At 40.5% G+C, this 20108-nt stretch overlaps 1 protein-coding gene across 10 annotated transcripts in view; it reads right to left on the bottom strand.

The window, feature by feature from the left end:
* The window catches only part of TRPS1 (transcriptional repressor GATA binding 1), a 216069-nt gene that overhangs the window by 186455 nt on the left and 9506 nt on the right, over positions 1 to 20108 (bottom strand). For 2 of the 10 annotated variants that reach the window (XM_005150932.4, XM_031050496.2), the window contains exon 1: positions 11131 to 11456. The exons of 5 other annotated variants lie outside the window; for them this stretch is intronic. The gene's annotated coding sequence lies outside the window, so the exon portion shown is untranslated. Of the gene's footprint in view, positions 1 to 10376; positions 10400 to 11130; positions 11457 to 20108 lie in introns of those variants that run through there. 3 more of the 10 variants (XM_031050491.2, XM_031050490.2, XM_031050494.2) reach the window with 3 other exon arrangements.

The following is a 20108-nucleotide window of genomic DNA, read 5'->3' as shown; positions in this document are numbered from 1 at the left end:
ACTTGAGTCGTCCTTTGTTTTTTAAAAAAATAACCTTTTGTATCATTGAATCCCCCAGCATCTTTACAGGCCTTGGCCCCTTAGTAGAAAAAAAAATACTCTTTGTAACTCCCAGATCAATTTGATTTCCTATCTCATTACACACCAAGTTGTTGCAGCTCTGGATCTCCTTTGAGTTTAAAGCAAAAACACCCAACTTCACTCATAACACTTACTCTTCAACCGCAGACAGCAGAAGCTCCCCATTGCTCCCATTTTGCCTGCTCACAAGATGGCATGCTTGTCTCACTTCACCACACAAATAAGTCTATATTACACTCACAGCATCAGGGATAATTAAAGGTTAGGCATGGAGCTGGTAGCGCTGTTAGTGAGCTGAGCAACACGCTCCCATACCACCGATGGCCCAGCGGTGCTGCAGGTATGCCTGTGCTGGGGTGCTCACAGTCCCTGACACACACAGACCTGATGGTTCTCTCTTCCCAAGTTCAAACACAGGAAGAAGTGAGGACCTGGAAACTGCAAATCCCAGAGAAAAAAAAATGTACCTTCTTTAGCCCAAACTGAACTTTATCTGTCTAGAATGGTACCGGCATCTGAGCTAAAAGGTAGCTGTGTAAATCAACAGTACCCTGTAATCTCGGCAACATACACACAGTTGATTAGACTCTAAAATTACTGAAAATTATGATCTCCCTTGCGTCTTTCTAACAGCTTGACATATCGATGCCTAATGCTTCATTATGTTTCAATTTGAATCATGACTGTAAATCACTGGCAGTACAGAAGAATGAGACATAAGATAGGGGAGGCAGAAAGGATGCATTACAGAGAGACTGGGTTTGAGAAACTTCATGAAATACTAAAATCAGCAACAAAAACATCATGTAAAACTCAGACACAGAAAGTCTACAGCAGGTAGATTACGTGCGGCAGATCCAGTGGTTCACTCATCACAGTTAGAGAGAGTTAAGACTTGCTTGAATTTAAATAAATGTCCTTTTTTCTTTTTATTTTCTTTACAGAGAGGAATGGGGAATAGAAACAATAGGAACACTGTTGTACCTGTTGATTTCACTCACATTCACTCTAAAAGCTCTAAGAAAACATAAAAGATGACACCTTTTATTTTAGCTATAACAAGAGTGCGCAAAGTTTAGGACTTCTGTTCATCTGGCAAGTACACACATTTAATTGTTCACACAGATACTTTTGAGTTAACCAGTGTCCTTTATACTGGTAAACAGCTGCTAACCATTTTCTCCAAATCCCTACATTTTGCCCTGAAATCACAGCTTCGTAAGTTAATTTTGAACAGAGCAAAAAGGAAATACGTGTTAGGCTATACTGGAGCAGGGATGTGAACATTGTAACTGAGGAAATATCAGTGGCTTAGGCATCAAGATGAGCAAAAGGAAGACCATTGCGCCGGCTCACACTGCCACCGCGGTGCTGTGCACGCCAGGAACAGTGAACCCACAAGAAAGCACTAGGCAGGCATTTCTTTTCACTGTCAGCTAAACTGCTTCCTGTAATTATAAATATATAATTATTAAAGTGAGAAAATGATTTAAATGCACTGACAGAAAATTAATTCCCAAAGAATACACAAAAGATTAAGCAACACCAGTCTATCACCATAAGATAACTGTGGCAATGCAGCACTTCTGAAGCAGACAACCTGGCATATTACTGAGAAAAATCCAACATCAGATCATGGGTATATCTAAACTGTGGGATACACTTCTGTAGCTCCCAGCTCTACATGCACACTCTGGCGACATCCTGACTACACATCAGAAAATCTGGTTTGGCACCATTCTCCTACGCACTTTGGACTCCATCAGTAGAAACCCAAGCGAACAGATGAAGTGCAACATGCACGATCCAGCAGATCAGGATTATGGTGCCTGGCCTGCAAAAGAGATATGGCAACTGCTTGTTGCTGGCTTATTCTTCCTATAAGCATTTCACATTTCAGTAATATTAAAGAGACACTTTCTGCTCTGATTTATAAAGCCATATTTTCATTATTATTTCACCTTTTTCTTTTTTTTTTCCCTTAAATAAAATAGTTGATCATAAAAAGAGAGGATAGTCAGTCCTATGGATAGATGAGTAGCCAAGAACTGGGAAATATCTCCTAATTTCCTTTGTCTGAGAAAAGCGGTATCACATGCTAACCGCTCCCACTTGAAATCACCCATATCATGGCTATGTTTATACTGTTTTTGTAACACTTATCAAGAAGTGAGTCTGGTCTTGAGGCCAAATGACAAGGCAGAGACTGAAACTCTACTACTTTATTTTCAAGTCAGCTATTTCCATTTGAACTGGTCCATCAGGGTCTAAAGTCTCACTTCAAACAGCTGCATCACAGATGATCTAACAAGACAAATACTCTAGTGAGTTATAGAAGGTATATACAGAAAGTACTTTCTGTATAGAAAGTACTAAAGATGGAAGATGGCAATGTTTTGTCGTACCTTCAATCTAGAGAGGGACTGGGGTATTGTACAGAAAATGACTGAAAACTGTATTACAAGTTGAAATGAAAATTAGTAAGGAAGAGTGTATGCAAGGAAGAGCCTGTGCTCTGTGAAATAACAATCCCTGGCATCTTATTAATGAAAATAAATTAACCACAATTATAAATCACACTTCAAAAGGCCTTGCTATGTCCCAGGCAAGATTCTTAGCAGAAACAGGTAAGTAATAATGTCACAGGTGACACTGCATTAAGGAAACTATTTAAAATGTTAAAGAAAGATTAATTTTAAATAATATTAATGAAGATACAGAAGATGGGACTCTTTTCTATATGAACATGTGAAGTGCAGCTCATTTAGACTAGCAACACTAGCAGCAACGCTAGCAGCAGGTAAACATTAGGAAAGGAAAAGCTTAGGATCATGTTGGCATAAGAACAAATAGACTAGCCATGATTAAGTTTGGGCTGAAAATGAGAAGGAAGGGTTTTAACTGACAAAGCAGTGAGGCTATGAAACATCCTTCCACCAGATGCAGTCAAGGCAAAAAAAAAAACCTACCTAATTTTAAGATGAAGGTGGGTCATTTCATAAAAGGGATTACATATGCTGGTTGAAGTTCAAAGAGCTACCCACTGCTCACAACTGCCACAAAACTTCAGGACACCATACACTAACCTACTTTTTTCAGGGTATGCACAGCCTTACCACTATTCCTTAAAACTGTATGTGCCAAGGGCACAGTATCCTCAAAAGCAAATGAGGAAGACTACTCTTTTGTCTCTGTCTGTTTTAAAAAAATGTATTTATTTTCACAGTGACTTTCTGCATTACCCATAAAGCCAATAGTCTTTAAAAGACAGTATCTTCCACCTCCAAAGAAAATACAAGGCATGTAATGTTTCTTACTTGGGCAGAAGGAATTAACTGTAAGATTACCAGTATCAAAGCCTTTGTAAAAATGCCACTTCCACACTTTCGAACTCCCTTACCAGTCATTTATCTGTGTGACACTTCTATACTCCAAACAGGCATTGTAAAATTCTTTTTGTATTTTAAAGATTTTAATCTATTTAGATGAAACCAATAGGTTCGGGTGATGCCTGCCGTTCTGTCTACTGAAGAAAATGGAAACTTTTGCTCCAATTCAATGGGGACAGAAGGCTACCCATCTCCCTGCTCATTCCTTGAGCCACCCCATCTCCCCAGCTTGTTGCAACACCCCTGTTTTCATGTAACACACAATGCAAAAGCAAATATGGCAACAGAAAGCTAAGCAGAGAAGCCTTATGTGGTCAAACTGACCAATGCAACCCTCACAATTCCTAAAAAGCTCTTTATGGGGTTCATTTGGGCCTGACCAGCCTTCACACATTATTTTGGTTTAGCTGTGTAAACACCAAGTCATTTGCTCCAAGTTTCTTTTTCTTCCACAATAGCACAATATACCACTATTCTTTTTTTTATTGCACTGAAACACATTTAAATATGTATTTATTTATGGTATATAGTGTCTGCTAGAAACAGGGCTCTTTGATAACCCATGATTTGGCAGGCCTTTCCAGCATCTAATTTCTGCCCAATATGCCACAAAAAGCCTTTTTCCCTTCTGCTTGTGAGAAATGAACATACAAGATTTCTCCTGCTAAGCAGGCACAGTGTGGAGGAGAAGGTAACCCCAACAGCGTTCAAAGTAAAGCTTACCAACATTTCTTGGCTGTCACCGAGTCAAGCAGAGGTGCAACAGGCAGATCCAGTAACCAAGATCTGAAGACGCAATTTTATGATGGGCTTAAGCCATCATATGGCATTGCTCCTGAAGGAGCCCTGCCCTTCCCTTCACCCTGCCCTGTGCCTGCACCCATGGCCTGGCCAGAAACACCCGGCTCAGCCCTGGGGCTGGCAGGAGGCTGGTTTGACTGTCCCTCTCTGTGGCGGCTCAGGCTTGGATTAAAAAAAGCTCACTTCTCCTTGGAAAAGCCATTCCCCAGTGCATTTTCAGCCCAACTTTGCAAATTCAGCCAGTGCCAGAACTGCACTAGCCCTAGTCCACCAAACCAGGGAAGGGTCACACACCTGAAAAACCTCCAGCAGAGTTCAAATCAAACCATTACCACCTGCTCATCACTCCAGAAGCACTACTAGGCAGTTCAGCACACTGAAGGTCCACAGCCAGAGCCCACAATTCTCATCTTCCTGACCAAGAGAATGCTGTGTGCAGTCCAAGCACTGCCACCCACCCAAGGTAACCAGGTTCCTGCACATCTGCAGTCCTCTTCACCAGTGCACAAGGAAAGCAAACCATCAGGAACGGTATGGGTGAATGGAAATGTGCTATACCATAAAGGAGGGAGTAGTTAAAAACATGGGAGGAGTTTTTTTTATTTAAAAAAAAAGAATCTTTGTGGAGAAAACAATCTCTCTCTGGCAGGAAATGTAACTGCTGTCTACAGAAAAGTAAAATCATTATTGCAAGCAAACTGATTCATTAAATAACATGCAGGGGAGGGTTATAATGCCTTCCTTGTCATTAAAATGCTTTGAAACTATAGTTCTGTAAGAGATGATAATAATATTCAGCTTCTATATTACACAGCAGAAGCTATGATCTGAGTGGAACTTGGAGTGCTGTTTCACAGGAGTTCAGGTTAGAAAAGCAGTTATTAGTTTACATTGACTATAAACATTTAAAATCCATTGACCATACCCTGCAGAAACCAGATGTAAAGGTGATGTTCCCATCCACATCCCTCAGTACATTCCCCTTCCACCCAGGAACCTCCTTCTACAAGAGAGAATCCCAGTTTTGGCATACTTTTCTCAAAAATTAAAAGCCTGATTGCATGATGGAAGGCTAATCAATTATTTTTCCTCCCCATGACCTCATCTGAATGCTACTAATAAAGAACAACACTATTAGAAATAAACTATCAGTTTTAGAAATAAACTGTCAGTTTATGCTTACAAGTTTACCCAATAGTTCAAGGAGTTTTATTTCAGTGAAATAAAGTTCTGGTCTATTTGTCCAATTTATGCAAGTCCTTATTAAAAATAGCAAAATGCAGGCCCCAGAACCAGTGGAATTGGCAAAATCAAGTTTCCATGTGATTTATCAGCTTCACTGTCACAGTAACTAACTCAGTACATTTTTTTTTGCTTGGTTCTTTCTGTAAGCTGTCAGGAGAAGTCACTCTATCAAACAGAAATGTAACACTATTTTTATGGCTTATCTCTTTTGCCCTGGGTTACATCAGTAAGTCATCTCCCTCTGTCAACTTGACAAGAGTCTTTTTGGTGTTGACCTTAAAAGGACACAGCTGTGACAACTTTGGGGTTTTTTTTCTGTTAATAGTTCTCAGCTGAATACTTGTTCTTGTTAGTCTGGGGTCCTCATCTGGCACTGTTTTACCCCATGGACAGATTGAGCACAAAGCTTTGGTCAACCACTCCGATAGTATCTTCCTGCCTTTATTACAAGAGGAATTGGAGAAGTCAGGGGTAGATTTTACTCCAGCGAAATCATTACTGATTACAAGAGGTCTTCTAGATTTGGTCTTATTTTCTTAATGCTCTGTAATTAATGAGTATGTGCATGGATCTTTATTTCCACAGCCCTTTGCTCAAGATATTAAGAACTTCAATCCCTGGACTCAATCCCCCCAGCATTTTCACATAAATAATTTTGTCTGACTATCTCCAGGTCCCAGAATTTTAAGATTAGTATCAAACTGCTCAGGATTTCAGAATAAAGAAGGGATAATATACGATCAACTATATATCATCAACTTGTCTTACTACAGTACCCCAGCTAGGGGATATTTGGAAAATATAAAAACATCTAGATAATCTGAAAACAGCACTTAGTATTTCTGCCACACATCATCTAATAAACACATTATTGATTTAATGAAATAATATGATTTTGTGCCAAATCTCTCATAAAGATGTACAGGTACATGTCATGTTTCAAATTCACTCTGTGCACTAATGGTTATTTACACAGATGCAGACTTTAATAAGTAATTTATATATCACCAGTTTTAATCATGATTTAAATTGGCAGCCCAAAAACATCAAGGCACACATACAATGAGGTTAAAATTATTTGTCTTCACTGTATTTCTGAAAAGTGACAACTCAGGAAATAATTCTTAAAAGACATCAGCTGTAACTAAATGTAGCCGTTTTATCAAAGGAAGAAGTCTTTCTTGGGTTAATGACTTGTATACATCGTATCTACAGGCACTTAATTAATAAGCTACACAGCTCAATACCACCTTTTGTGCTTACACATGTTTTTATATTGATACATATTATAGATTTCATTCCATGCTTTATATTTATTGGATAATAAGGGGGTTTATGGTTTATAAAAGCTGGAATTACATTGAAAATCATTTAAAAACTCAAAGTATTGTTCGTCAGTTCAATGATGCCTGAGATATGCAAGAAAGAAAAAAACAACCAAAAAACCAAGACATTTACAAAACCTGTTTTGCATTTTAAACTAATTTAAACAAAGAACTACATGTGATTTGTTCACTGTACAATTGTTCATCCAATTGTTTTGGTTTATCACATTTTAGAAGTAACAAATTTCGTCATCTCACACTGTTTTCATCCACAGAATGGAAAATAAGGAAAAGAAAAATAAGCTTTCATTGGGAATATGCTTTGGGAAATAAGTTCCTTTTGGGGTTTCTTGGGTTTGGGTGTTAGTTTTTTTCTTCCCAGTTTCTGGTAATCTTAATTTTGAAAATGAGTGTCACTGAGCAGAATGCAAAATGGAGAAAACAGTGTCACTGCACCAGCAGAGGAAGCCTCTGGCAAAAGCAGTTTAATCACTTCCACAAACTGGTTCCAGGTGTTTAGCTAGCCATTTCCACCAGGACTGTGGAGTGACTTTACTTAAAACTTTGGCAGCAAACAGGTAAATAAACATAATCAAACAGTACAGCTAGCCGTGTAGATTTAGGCCTTAACACAGATCAAAATCTGAAAGTCTTATTTTTAAAAGGTAAATATTTATGTATTTTTTAAATATAGTTTTTTCCTGTTTAAAACATTTTTTTTTTCCTGAAGCATTATTATGTACCTTTATTATTCACCTTAGACTAGTTAGGAGTCCAGTGACTGTTTTAATATATACTGCAGTAGTTTCATATAACATCTTTCAGGACAGAAAACATGCTTTAATATGCTACACATTAAAAATCAAACCACATACATGATGCTACCAGTTTCACTATGCTCCTGCAAGTATCTGCAACATCAGACTATTAGGCACGATGATCACAGAAGCGAAAAACCTAACTGGCAGAAGTCTCAATGGGCTTAAACCAGAACAAAAAAGTGTACTTAATTTATGAGCTGAAAGTCTGTCTGCAGTTTGGCACATCCAGCACATCACACCATGTAATTTTATAAAAATCAAATAACTTTGCAAATCACTTCAAATATTTCCTTTCTCATTGGTTTTAATCATGTTTGAAAGGAGGGAGAAAAATTGCAGGATGAAATGAAAGGAAAATGTAATGATCTAGGACCATAATTCTCCTGAACGAATGTTCCCACATTTTTGGATTATGGACCACTGTCAAACTTCAGTCGTAATAGGGAACCACTATGCAGCCTGCACATCAAACTTTTAATTAAACCCCCTAAATGGATGATACGATACTGCAGATCAGTATCATGCCATGATTATATGTGTCTGCAGACCATAATTTGGAAACAAATATATTAAAGGATTAATTTTCCAAAAGGGAATGCTAATTTCTGGGCTTTTTGGAACAGCCATTCTATCTATTGAGACACAGTATCTCAGCATGCAAATATCTTAAGACCTCCAATCTATGAGTGAAAAATACTAGTTTGAGGCAGAGTTTTTTCATGACCTGTCATGAGACAATTCCAAGATGACTGTATGAAAAAAAAATACTACTTTATCTTGATATCTTCCTCTCAGTTTAGATTGGATTATTGGATTGGATTCTCAGAGGAGGGAGGCTGGTGGGTTTTTTTTTCCGCTAAGTAAAACTGACCAGACTCACAACCTTTTTATTATAAAGTACCCATAAAGTGAGGTCAACAAAGTGATTTACAAAAGTGTCCTAGAAAGGACCAGCCTGTGAACAGAAAAGCTCTACTTGATTCAGTTCAGGCTTATCACTGCAGAATGTGGAGCAATGTTGGGGTTTATATATAAACGCACAGATATATTATTTGTCAGCATCTGTGTTTACAATATAGAACACAAACAGGTTTCATATATATGTGCATAGGAAGGCGTTTGAAGGCAAATTTAAAAAAAAGGGGGGGGGGGGGGGGATGACTGTTATTTTTAAGAGTTCTAAATTTGTTTAGGGGAAAGGTGGGGGGAGAGGGGGTGTTGTCCCAAGCTGGAGTGGGACAGCCGCGGCTGCCGGTTTCTGCCTCGAGTGACAGAGAGGGGGAAGTGCCGTTAATCACCGCGTTCTGGGAACCGGCAGAGAAAGAGGGAGCAACTGCTTTCCGCAACACTTCCTGCGATAAGGCAGCCAGCGCTGGCACACGGACACGGACACACAGGCACACACAGGCGCACACACACGAGGCTGCAAACGTGACCCGCAGCCCTGCACCCAGGCACACACACACACAGTGACACGCTAAGTCCTTTCAGTACAGCCCGACGTGCTGCGGGGGGTGCCGGGGTCCGGGCAGGGGAGTCCGCGGTTCCATCCCTGCCTCCCCCCGCACCAGCGGCGGGCAGAGCCGGCGCCTCTCCGTGACGCTCATTCACGACACGGACCCAGAACTTCCAAGCTGAACAAAGGAATCCCGGCTGATACAGACGGGTTTGGATTTCTTTCCACTTTTTTTTTTTTTTAACTCAAGGACGATCCCAGCAAAACTTTCTTCGCTCGGAGCCAACGCGGTACCCGCGGCCCCTTCCCAAGGCTCCAAGAAGTCTTTAAATACTTGCAAAGAGCTGTAAATAAGATAGAGGAGAGAGAAGTACCGGCATTAAGGCCAACATGTCCCTATATCATCCGATAACTTCCCCTTACATGCACAGTACAATACGAGTTTGCTGATCACAGCTTTTCCACTGTACCAGAGCCAAGTGCAGGCAATTACTTACACTTATGTAGACTTCTATAAGAGATAACAGTTATCTCTATTGAAAAGACACAAGCTGGGTTGGGGTTGGTTTTCTTCTCTTTTTTTTCCCCCCCTCCTAATTTGTCTGTCACTACTGACTGCTTAAGAGCACAGACGGGTGTCTGTGCAGGGCACCGACTCACCCGGCACTCCTCACAGCCCCACGGCGCACCGCCGAGGGGGTCCTGTCCGGGCCTGGAACGGCGCTGCCGAACACCAACCAGCCCACCCCGCTTATGCAAAGTGCACCGACTGCCAAAGCTGGGCCGTACCCCACTCCTACCGGGCAGGCCGTGCGGTACCCTGCCCCCCCCCCACTCCGGGGCGGGCGGAACTCGCCCGAGGCCCCGTAACAGCGCCTTGGGCAACGGGGCGTCCCGCCGTGAGGGGCAGACCCAAACCACCACACCCGGGCATCTGAAGCCACCGCGAGCCCGGGCGCCTCCATCAGCCTCGTCCCCACGGCCAAGATAAAGACAAGAGCAATCTACGCACTTCTAATGCAAATGAGATGCAGCCCTCGGGCGCTTAGCAAATTGCCAATGCATTGGGGATGCCCCTGCTCTTTTAGCTTTGTTTCCACATGCGCTGAAAGTTGAGGAGTGCTGGTTGTGTTTTACTTCCCACCACTAAAGGACACGGCACAGATAGAGCAAGCAGGAAAACTGATCTTTCAGTAGCAGCGCTTACAGACCAGCCGGCCTGTGCCGGCATCTTTAGTTATACCCAGGTACATCTTACCAGTGCCATCTCACTGGTATTTCTTCTGAAACTGGTGTTGGAGCCAGCATCTCCAAGCAAAAGAAGATACATTGCATCTATGTAGTCACCACCTCTGCATTCACCTTTGAAGCAAAACTGTCTGACCCTTACACAGCTGAGAGAAAGGATTTCTGCGCTGAAAATGTACCTGTATTTATAAACCAGAGGCATTTTACAGGCTGCAGAAGCATTACATGATAGCAAATGAAAGAGGGCTTCCATTGCCTCAGTATGAACTCACACATGTGTTTAAGGCAGATATTAAAAACATGATTCACCGTAATAAAGACATCCCAAACAACTACTTAAAGTGATTCAAAATACAACATTTGGGGGTGGGGTGGTGACCATACACTGCATTTACTCCTCCCTTCCCCCTTTCTCCCCGAAAAAAAAACCCTCAGAAACTCTAATAATAATAAATAAAGAATAATGATGATAGCAGATATTTATACTTTATCCAGAAGTACAGCGGGGTTCTTAACAAGATTAGGTCTCGCTTTCAGTTTCACTCACCACTGAACTAGTCAGCTTTGAGGACTGCGCTCAAGAGGTGTGGAGTGTTACGTAGGAGCTACAGAAAGTGCATCGGTACATTCAAGAAAGACAGTATCATACTCTATAAGGGAAAATTATGGCTAAAACAGAAGATAAAAGTCTGAAACATTGCTCAACAAATCTTTTCTTCCCCAAATGCACAACATACACAGCAACAGGAGCTCCAAATACTTACTAAACTTATGCAGAGGAATAAGTGAGTATCTGTTGCGTGACTTACAAAGCCAGAGGAAAAAAGGAGCAAATTTTTCATGGAAGCTTCGGATCACACAGGTGGCGTTTGCCTCATTCACATCCTCCTCTTTTCACTGCACTTCAATGTGAAGAAGACAGCCTTAGCAATATTGATCTCAGAAATCCAAAACATTGCAGACACCACACTGCAGCAACAGTTGAATCTGCTTCTCATGCACTGACGTACCTCCTCAATGTCTCAAAGAAATTCCAGTTCCAGTCAGCCCACAAGAGACATGTTGCCTGACTGTACCTTGATGGTATTGTTTATGAAGAAGATGATTTACACATTCGTAATGATTTAAGCAGCTACTTTGCATACATTACAGAGAACCTGAAACATGTGACCTGCTTCACAGGGCAGGATTATACCTCTGTTCTTGTTGTGTCATGTGCAACCACATTATTTAGTAGTTAAAGCCCAAGCGAGTACTCTGGTATTCCATTGCCCTTGCCGCGCATGCAGCACGGGAGTTTCGGCATGCTTCTGAAACCAAAGCATAGCCTCCCAACTTCTAAAGATAGACAGTTAAATAAATTATATAATTGTCAAAGGGGCTCAGTCAAACCTACCACATGGTTCTGCCCACTCAGGATTATGACGTTTGCTGGCAGACTTTTTAGGACAGGAAATCTTTCATGGTGTTAATAAATTTGTAACAATGATCATATTCTTAGGGGCCACTCCAATACAAACTTTCATTAGCACACACACCACCTCTAACAAAGCACTGAGAATATGTGTGTGATCATCACCAGTTAGAAATAGTGCAAATTTTAAATCCTTTTTTCCTGACATTGTTTAATTAAAAAAAAAAAAGAAAAAAAGTCAAAAGCTTTTCAGAAAAATGCAAGCATCCAAGGTACGTCTGGGCTTACAGCCTGTCAGTGGCTCCTCCATAAATTTGTTTTTATTGATCCATACACTTCTAATGCACAAAGTTCATTACTGCTTTGATAATTACAAGATAATTAAATACAAGACAGAGCATGTATCATGCTGGGGAATCATTTAGTGAGTGGACTGTTGTGCTGAAAAGTGGAATTCTTTCAGTCACTCACGGCGTGGTGATACACCAGTAACAAAGCAAACAGGAGCTATTTTGGGGATGATCCAATGACTACCAGAGCCACAGAGGGCAGCAGTAAAACAGAAGGTTGGGAATGAAATTGAAGTCCTGCCACACAGGCCTTCACACTTTGCAAACACATGAAACAAGAGCGCGTTCACATGCAGGTTTATCTCAGCCCCAGAGCAAGTACAGCACTTAACATATAATATGTAAAAAAGAAAAAAAAGCCAATGTCTCACAAATGTCGAATTAAGAAAAGAGAGGAAAACTGGTGGGTGGAGGGGGAGGTATCTTAGCAGCACCAGGAGTGAAGGCACCAAAGCCCTGTTCACAGCTTTGCTACTGGCTCACTCTAACACTGCAGTTATTCAGATTCCCTGTGCCTTGGCTCACCCGTCAGTACAATGGGTATAATACTTCATCCTGTCCTTAAAAGGCAATTACTGCTTGTAAAATACTCTGGGAACCTTGATTAAAATGCACTGCAGCTTTGTGATAAGTATTGCCTCTGAAAGAGAGCGCGAGCTTGGATTTGACAGTAGGAAGTACTACCTGACAGCTGGAAAAGAAAACTAATCATTGTGAAGGAGAAGTATGTGCTTGACCTATGCGCACCTGTAGGTGGATCCCTCCTGGAATGTTTTCTTTTTTTCAGTTACTATGTGTACATTGCAAAGAAAGTAGCAGCAAGAATGGATAATTAAAAAGCTTTTGAAAAGCTCTGGTATTTTCACCAGAGGATCAGAGTGGGCCGTCTTCAAGAACTCTGATGCACAACTATATGTAATTAAAAAAATAATTATTTGTAATGCTCCTCAAACCCTGTTTTCATTAAGGAGGGGAGAAAAAGAGATCACTTTAAATATGAATGCTGTATGAATAAAGAAATTCTTTTTAAATTGATGAGCATTCATTTTCCCATACAGTCGCATAAAGTCTGAGTAGTTCACCTACAACATAATTATCAACGTTTTAAACCACATTTTCCCCTTGAAAATACATAAATAAATAAGCACGCCAAAATCTTTTTTGTTCATTAAGAGCCAGATCCAGCAGAAAACATCTGCAGACTTCTAGACCAAGCAAGCCCTGGAAGGCCATGGGTACTGGCTGCACCTTGTGCCAACCCCAAAAATTTGGCTGGTTCAGAAAGATTTAAACAAAACAAGAAAAGCCCTGCAGCTTTACATGTCTGGGAATTGTGGAACTGCATTAGGTTTATGAATAAAGAATAGGGGTGAGAAAAAAAACAGCTCCTTTTAAAAAGGAGATCCCTGTCTCTCCCGTCCTCCACCATTCCAGGTGCTAGACAGTGGCTCCCCTTCCTCCCCAGGGATACCACGGAGCTGTCACAAGCAGCTACAGCCCAAAATGTAGGGTCCACCTGCAGCCCCTGCCACAAAGGGGATAAGAGGTCCGAAATCCAGTGCTCAGCACTTCATTGCACATCCAGTGGGTGCACAACCATCCAGCTCCCAGCCACACTCCTAGACATGCAGTAGTTGCCACTGTCCAACCCAAAGGAGCATCCCTGGGATGGGAGCCAGCCCGAGTTGTTCAAAGGCCACTGCAGGGCCACCACGGAGGGGCAGACACTGCTCAGGGTGAAGAGACACCTCTGGGAACGTGGCCTAGGGCACAGTGATCTCCTCTGAGCTAGCAGCCTCTCTTAGCTCCATGGAAGGATCAAGCTCTACAAGCAGTCCAGGATTTCTACCACGGTCTTGAACAGACTCCAAGATGCAGTGCAGGGAAAGAGCTTCGGCTACCACGGGCACCCAGCAGCACATATTTTAGTGTGAAGTGTCTCTGCCCATGGCAGGGGGGTTGGAACTAGATGACCTTAAGGTCCTTTCCAACCGTAACTATTCTATGATTCTGTATTAGGTTTTGGGCTACCCTGAATGTGTGCATGCGTGCAAACACAACGGGGTAACTGACAGTGTTGGAACGACTACCTGCTGAAATAAAGAAAAAGTTCAGGAAGTCAGTTTATGATCAGGGGCGTGTTACTGTGGCAGATGAAAATTCAAGAACCTGCTGCTACTGTATTTGCCACATTTTTAGACTTTGGAGAGAAATATGGCTTTTTCTTATTAGTTCTTCATTATATCCCTCTCTGGGAAAGCCAAGAAAACTACCACTGGTTTAAGTCACGCTTGTCTTCTGCCCCATTCTGAGGACCAGCCTACATTTCAGATCAACACCCACCTCATCTCATGCGGCTGGCCCTACATGGAGAAAAGGACCAGGCAGGTTTTGAAAAGATCTAGTAACAGTACACCCATGTGTTCTGCATAAAGCTGTCCCAAAAGTTGGGTTTCACAGCGTTCATTTTATAGACACCTCCTCGAGAGGAACAGCAGCTGCAGTATGCTGCCTTGGTTAGCAAGATGTGATACACGCAGAGATATGTACTTAGGAGAGCACAGAGGGACTTTGTGCAATGACCATATAACTGCAGACACTTTGCAGGTGTGTGTTTACAATACTATTTATATAGTGCCGAAAGTGGCCTACATTAATACACAGTGTGCATGATTCACTGTCACTAGTCCTGCCTTCCAATACTGTGGACCCTATGATAAATAACATCGCTACACCCACTCCCATACAATACACAGACTTGTTAAGTTTACTTATATATACAAAGTTTCCAACTGAAATTTGAGATTTTTTTAATTATAAAAACTTCTTGAAGTGAAACCTTTATGACTTGAAATGAGCCAGCTGACAAAAAAAAAGCAAACCGTGAAGCCATTAGGGTTGGAAGTAATATGAATCTGAACACACAATAAAATAAATCTTGTTTTTTAACAATTCTAGATACAAACAATCATCACATTTATCATTACAGCTTTATATACCTATTGAATTACCGCTTTCAAAGCCTCTCGAAATGTACCAGCATCTTCTAACTAAAATGTGTGAAGGTGCTCTTGTGGGAAACACTGCATTCTATATTATTTTTTTATTAAAAAAAAAAAAGAAAAAAAGAAAAAAGTTTACACAGCCTCAGGAAAAAAAAAGTGGCAAAAATCCTAAATTTGTCCATTCATGCTTTGATTTTTTCTTTGCCATAATAAAATTCTACTAAAATGTTGCCAGAAACATCTCTGCAAGGACTTTTTCATCTTTCTTTAAAACCAGGGAGTAATGAGCCTGCAGATGCACAGTGTGTTATAAAGATGAGAACCTTGTCATTTTTTGCCCATGTCTAACATGTAATGAAGAATTAAAAAAACAAAAAAACCCCTGAAACTCTAAATTCTATGAAACAACCCAGTAAGACACAAAGATGATGTCTCACAAATCAGAACAGCAGCAGTAGTAACATCTGTAAACTCAGAATTAAGGAGATAGCATTTCATTTTCTACACAATTTTTAAAAAGTGTTTTAAAATGCCTCATCCTATCTATAGAATGGGCACTAAGAGCCATAAATAACTGGATCAGTAAGTAAATTCATCATCTACTAGAAGAATGATTCCTGAGATAACTCAAGAAAGTAAAAGCTGAAGAGCTTGCTGCTAGTACTTAATGGGATAATCCGACTCCAAAGTCAGAAAGAACAAAATATCTTCCTTTCATTAAAAGAGGAAAAACAACAAAAAATAAAACTTTAAAAGGTACACAATTAGTTAGCTTTGCAGTGATTAATTCAACAACTGCAAAGCCAAAAACAACTGTAGGCACTTAACCATGAAACTGTCAGTTCTTTTTGCTTGACGATAAAGCATCCAAGAAGTAAACATTAACTTCTGTTTTTTCTATGTATGTATTCCATCACGAGAAGATGATAACCATAGAATTAACAGGCAAGCTCGGCAGAGGCTTTTTATACCTGACGGAGGTGAGATGTGCCTGGATTATGTTTTCCTCATTGCCAGCTCTATTAAGTCTGTTCATACTGTTCCCTAAAACTTGACAGAACTGATTTTCAGATTGAAAATCTCTTTTTTTAGGAAACAAAGAGCTCAACACAGTAAGAGAGCTTTGAGAATGAAGAGACCCCTATACTAACCACATCCTCTCCATATCAAGGCAAAAGCAGTCAGCAGCTCTTCCTCAGACGAACTCTCCTAAGGAAGCAAATGGAAGTTCTGCCCACGGAAGGAACGCAAAAGCATATACTTTATCATCCCTTTCAAATAAACTCCAAAACTGAGTAACTACTGAACAAAATGAAAAAGGGCAGGAAGCTAAAGAGCAAACTAAAAGAACAGATCAACATATTTCTCTGACCTGCAAGTATCTAATTCAAGCACATTCTTCTTTCAAAGATGCCTATGAGCGTTTTGATGGCTGCTCATAATCAGATGTGTCACTCACAAAATCATAGTGTTTGCGAGGGTACTGGGCAACAGAAAATGGCTTTTGCTAGAAGTATGTCACAAGCACATCTTTTAGTCACCTCAGGATTGCACACAACTTCACTTCATTCCTTCGCGCTGGCTGCTTGTGGGTTGCTTCACAGAAATACAACTGCAGTAATCTGCTTGACAGTAAACAGTAATCAGTAAACACTATTTACTGAGCAGATACATGCCCCTGCTATTCCCTCAGCTTACCTATCCCCCCATCTCTTGCCTTCCAATCTCAACCCTCTTGCTCTTGGAAATTTTAGAGGGGGGATAAATAAATACAGGTAGTGAAATAGTGAAATCCCGTAGCTGGCAAGGTTTTCCTCTCTGAATGGACAAATTCTTAACTCCACACAGCTCCAGACACTGAAGGATTAGATCCTAACCAGGGAAAACACAGGAAAATGGTAATAAATATCGCATGGTAATCCACGGGAACTTTGGTCCCAATGTGATTTTCCTATAGTATCCTAAAATAAATGGCATTACAACATCCATAGTCTCAGCTCATATATCAGAGCATGCTCTCCCTCTTGCCTTTCCTTCTTTTATGTAGTGCATTTTCTAAAAAAATGTACTTTTTTCTGCAAAAGTAAAGTCAATGCAGTCCCATTCCTGACTGAAAGCAGCACAGTAGCTTAGTGAGAACTACCACGGACCAAACTGCACTGCACAGAACTGCAGCTGAGGAGTGCGGGGTTTATGGCAGCATTACCCTGGTAAGGTCTCACCAGAAATTCCTTCTGACAAGACAAAGAAAGTCACAGTTTGCTGGAGATAAAAAATAAACAAATTGTATTCATATGCAGTAAGAGCACTTCATGTCACAGTGGATTTTCAGTTCTCTTTCTATTCAGGCATGTGTCTTTTGGGCAATAAATTCTGAAAACCCAGGAAGGTAAAGCTTGCTTAACCATGAGTCTCCTTTCACCCAGTAAAATAAATTCCACAGCTGTTTTTTCTTTCTCCTATGACTATTTTTTAAGCTCCCTCCCACTGACAACTCGCCACTGTCACATACCACCATTAAAACAAAAAACTTCAAAGATGCCAGCTTTTCAGATTCTTAACTTTATCCCGTTCAGGTAAAACATTTTGCATCTGCATCGGCAGAGCTACCAGGTCATCTTTTTAATAAAGTTTTTCACATTCATAAATAAATATTGAAACAACTGAAGAAGATAAAAAAAGGGAAAAAAAAGGTAGTCAAACCCATTTTAAATGTTCCTTAGATAATGCAGTACCACAGCAAATCTCTAAGGAAAGTTAAGCTGAAACTGCCATGAACACCATATAAATTTGCACCACTGGGATATTTAAGGTCCAATAAATCTTACTTTCCAATGGTTTTAAAACTCCAGAAAACAGGTTTTCAGCTCTAGACTCCATATGCTGTAACAAAACTGTCTACCTAAAAGCTATCAACTCAGACCTGCCACCTGTGAGAAATACTTTCAGAACATACCCATGTTTGCTGAACTACCAAATTATGAAAACCTTCATTAAGAAAAAAACAAACCACAAACACACATATATACATACATAAAAACCAACCAAACAACTTACTCTTTTTCTCTTTGCATGATAATGCTCAAGAAAGTCAGTTAAAATGCCTCTATTTCCAATTCAAATTCTTATTATTTGAACTATCTCATGTTGCACTCAACAACATGAAACCAACAACTAATTGCAAAAAAAAATTAAATGGAAAGCAATAACATCCATCATGGTTCAGACACGATATGCTGAACAACACCAGAAGAGCACAGTGTTAACATCAACCTAAGAAATCACACCACTGTGCGATTTAGCTGGTATTGTTAAAAAGACTAACAATTGCTAAAAAATATCAGATGGTACAGAAAAGCATTTTATTTACTGTGCTGCAACTTTCTGCAGCTTGGTTATATCAAAAGCACATTCTGTGGACAATGAAAGTCACTGCTTTCCTTGACCTGTCGAAACCATCCTGATGTTCATGGCATGGCACACAATTTTATGAAGGCATTTACAGCCTGCTTACATGGATATACCTGTAGTACTGGGGCTTCAGTTGCTGCATGGCTACTTCTAAGAGCCTTTGAGAGCATATTTGGTGGGGAACAAGAAGCAAGCAAGTGTGGCCGTGAAGCCAGTGGGTAGCAGCAGGGTTCAGAAGCAGGTGCACCTCCTATACCTGTCTTATATTTTTGTTCCCCTTTGGGAAGCCGACTGATTTCAAACCAAAAGAATCACTTTTAAAGGTGACAGACCAAACCATGGTCCCATCAACAGGCAGCTACATACTGCGGCCTGACCATCCCAAGCAGGGCAGCGAAAACCCAAGGTGAAACTTTATGAAATGTTGCTGTGCTCTGCCCAGTGCAACTGCCTTAAAGTAGCAAACTGCAGTTAAGTGTTAACAAGTGTAACTGTAGTAACATGTAAATGCCACAGCTCTCTTTCAGTAAGCTGCGATGTTATGAGGAAGTTTCCTGATGAGCATCAGATTTTACTCCAGATGAACTTAGCACAGGTTTTGTCCCTTGCTGGTGCATGGGGAGATCAGAGCCATAATCAGAAGGGCTAATCAATCTTTGGTCATACCTACGCTTCTGTTGCCAGGCAAAGCAGGTTAGACTGATTCTCGCAAAAATTCACCTAAAAATCAAACCAGCCCAAACATTAAAAGAATTTTCTGAAGGAATATAAAAAAAAAAAAAAAAAAAAAAAAACAAAAATTAAGTTATGCTAAACTTCGTTTTCTCACTGGCAAACTTTATGTTATAAACAACTGAAGGGCACGGATGCAAAACAGATTCTTGCCTAGATTTGTAAGCTTTTCCATGGATTGTAATATCCTGCATCTGATGACATCATGAAACTAACAAGTAAAAGTTGGGTTTCAATTTGTTCTACTTTTCCCTCATTAGTTTCTGTGTCAGAAATAGAATAAGAACTCTCATTAAGCCACATTAAATTCTTTAAACTCATTAAGGGCTCAGAGAAAGAACAATACAAACACTGGTGTTTTTGTAAAATATTATGCAACACAGATGGACTTCCATTTCCATGTATTTTTAGAATGTATGTATGTGCAAACAGCAGCCAAAGAGAGACCGATATGTGTGAGGGAGAAACGGAGAGGCAGAGTAACAGAGACAAGGCAGAGCATACCTTACATATGACAGAATGATACCTAGATAAAAGTGGATTATGCATGATCACTTCTGACCCAATATAGATGAAGCGCTTAATGCTTTGTATCCTGAACTGTGTCAGAGTTGGAGTCAGAGCCATACCCCACATTTCTTTTCAATTAATGATTCCTCAAAACTTTTTCCAAGGAGAAGACAACCTTGAGGGCCACACAGCCAGCAGCAATCAAGTGGCAATCAGACTTTCTGACCATGGACTACCTTGATTGTTGCTGTAGCCTCACATACCACCTGATTGCAGCTGAAGATACAGCTACTAGTCATGTTTATGGACTTACATGTAAG

This window comes from Melopsittacus undulatus, chromosome 1 (assembly GCF_012275295.1).
Source record: "Melopsittacus undulatus isolate bMelUnd1 chromosome 1, bMelUnd1.mat.Z, whole genome shotgun sequence".
NCBI lineage: Eukaryota > Metazoa > Chordata > Aves > Psittaciformes > Psittaculidae > Melopsittacus > Melopsittacus undulatus.
Note: the sequence above shows the minus strand (reverse complement) of the source record. Positions and strands in the feature narration are given on the sequence as shown.